This window comes from Mandrillus leucophaeus, unplaced genomic scaffold (assembly GCF_000951045.1).
Source record: "Mandrillus leucophaeus isolate KB7577 unplaced genomic scaffold, Mleu.le_1.0 Scaffold324, whole genome shotgun sequence".
Classification (NCBI taxonomy): domain Eukaryota; kingdom Metazoa; phylum Chordata; class Mammalia; order Primates; family Cercopithecidae; genus Mandrillus; species Mandrillus leucophaeus.
Window position 1 is genome coordinate 398,979 of NW_012103410.1, and position 2,933 is coordinate 401,911.

The following is a 2,933-nucleotide window of genomic DNA, read 5'->3' on the forward strand; positions in this document are numbered from 1 at the left end:
AGATCAGGGTGCCAATATGGTTGGGTTCTGGGGAGGGCTTGCTTCTGGCTTTTAGACAGCAAGGTGTCTTTTCTTATAATGACACTTATCCTGTTAAATCAAGGCCCTCTCCTCAGTACCTCATTTAACCTTAATTACTTCCACAAAGGCTGTATCTCCAAATACAATCACATTGAGGGTTAGGGCTTACAGATATTTATTTATACAAATGTAAAAACATAGGGCAATGTGCCTCTGAGCAAGTACCCGAGATGCTAATCCTCTTTCAGTTCCAGCTGAAACACTGAAAATAAAACCTATGGGAATTAACAACTTCTAAAATTTGGATAAACTCATCTTAATCCATGCTTAAAATAATCTCCATGATTTTCACCATTTTGTAAAACAATGTTTGACCTCCCAAAGCAATTGCTTGCACTTGATTTTAGTGAAAGACAAAAATACGTACATATGTATGTATGTGTGCATATACACACACACACACACACATATATATATTTTTTGTAGAGACAAGGTCTCACTCTGTTGCTCAGGATGGAGTACAGTGCGATCATGGCTCACTGTAACCTGAAACTCCTGAGCTCAAGGGATCCTCCCCACTCAGCCTCCTAAGTAGCTGGAACTACAGCCATGCGCCATGCACCATGCTGGGCTAATTTTTTTATTTTTTGTAGAAATAGCGTTTCCCTATGTTTCCCAGACTGGTGTCGAACTCCTGGCCTCAAACAATTCTCCTACCCTGGCCTCCCAAAGTACTGGGATTACAGGCTAGGATTACTAAAGTGCTTGGCCTTAGTAAAATATTTTTCATCATACTGCAGTGACCTCCAATTTGAAAAAACTGACAGAAAGTTGTACACCTTTTTAATTCTTTCTGCTGTGCACAAAAAACAAAATGTTTTGTTTTTTTTTTTTTTTAACAGAAAACAGGAGCCTTTGACACAAAGTACAGCATTTTAAAAATTCAAAAAAAGGCCAGGTGCAGTGGCTCATGCCTGTAATCCTAGCACTTTGGGACGCCAAGACGGGTGGATCACCTGAGGTCAAGAGTTCAAGACCCGCCTCGCCAACATGGTGAAACCCTGTCTCTACTAAAAAAAAAAAAAATTCAAAAAACAAACAGAAAATAGGAGCTGAAAATTAAATACCTCAGATCACAAACTATTTTCAAGATTCTTCAAGTACCTCCAGCATGCTTTTCTGTAAAAATAATCCATACCATCATCTTTGTATGCTGGACATACACATGAAATACTAGATCTTAAGAAGGCCAAGAATAAGATGCGGTCCATAATCTCTAACTTAGCCAAGAGATGCACAATCCACATATAAATGACCAATTCTTAAGTGTGACAATGGGAGTCTTACTGTGGCTGAAACAGGAAAGACTTTCCAGAGAAGGCCGGACTTGACTCAGGAGCTGATAGGACCTAGATAAACTGGCAAAGGAGGGAAAGGTGACTGCAATTGTTCTCACCTATGCCATAAAGTGGATCTCTAAAGCACTACTGGGCAGCATAATAGTTCTAGCATTAATTGCTAAATGTTCTTCAGAGCAATAAAATAGTCTACAATTCAATTACAGATTGAACTAGTCTAATTCACTTGTTTTCATTAATTCAGACTATCCTTCAACCCAATCAGCCCAAATTCAAGCAGTCTTACTATGTACAGTGATTTATTTTTATTGAAAATACAAAGTAATATTAAAGAAAAGATTTAAATAAATAAAGTCATTCCATATCCGGCTACACTAACACAATCAATTTGTTTTGCATATTACTTTCCACATGCATAAAGATTTTACAAAGTCACAATCATAGTATGCATCCTATTTTGTATTGTGCTCATTTTACTTACCATATCAAGCATGCCCACGTTTCTACAGTCTTCCACATAATTATTTTAATGGCAGGATAATACTTCACTATTTTTATTATCGCACTTTCTTCTTTGACATGGAGATTTTTTTCCCCCAATTCTTGTTATTATAAAGAATGCAGACATAAACATCTTCATGCATTTATCTTTTTTCTGAATTAATTTTAAGGTTAAAAGTATAGAAGTAGAATTTATGGGGCAAAGGATATGGTCATTTTTACAGCCCTTGCTATATAGTACCATATTGTGTTTCCAAAGGCTTGTATCTATTTAAAATGCCATCTGAAATAAATGCATTAAAAATTTCCTTCTAAATTTTTTTTTAAAAAATCAGAAGTGCTAGGTAGTTTTAAACTTCAGTAAAGTTAAAAATAATCATTGTCTCTTTTTAAAAAATGAAGAATGTGGAATAGATGGTCTCACAGATAACTAATGGTTTAAAAGAATTAAGCAACACATCCCAACTATTCCGGTTATGGCACACATGGAAAGCAATGCTGTAGGCACACTGAGGAAAATGGACAAAGGTGGTTCTGGCCCAGAGGCTCTAGTCACTCAGGCCACCTCTGGATGTAGCAAGGGGTGAGGGGATCCGTATCTAGGCATATCTGTGATTTGCAGTGCCAGTGTGCATGGTTCAGGAAACTCAAGGAGAGGTTAAATGACTTAAGTCACAAAATCTAGTTAGTGGCAGCATTGGGAAATAAATGCAAATATCTTCTTGTCAATGTATTTTCTACTAATCACAACTGCTCTACATGCTTTCTGGCTCTAAAATTCAATCATATATGCAGACATGTATCTACATTTAAGAATAAAGAGGAATTCCTAACATGCTTGAACTAAAGACACCTAAACTAGCAATTCACATCAAAGCTGAAAATTAAAAACAGTCCTTAGCATAAACAAATATTTGACTATCTTCTCATCAATTTTTCAGACTTGCCATCCTTTTAAATTTAGTTTGTAAACTCTTTGAACAGTAACAATCTTTTGCACAGTATTTTGTATATCTCTGGTAGTCAGTAAATAGAGAATAATAACAATAAATT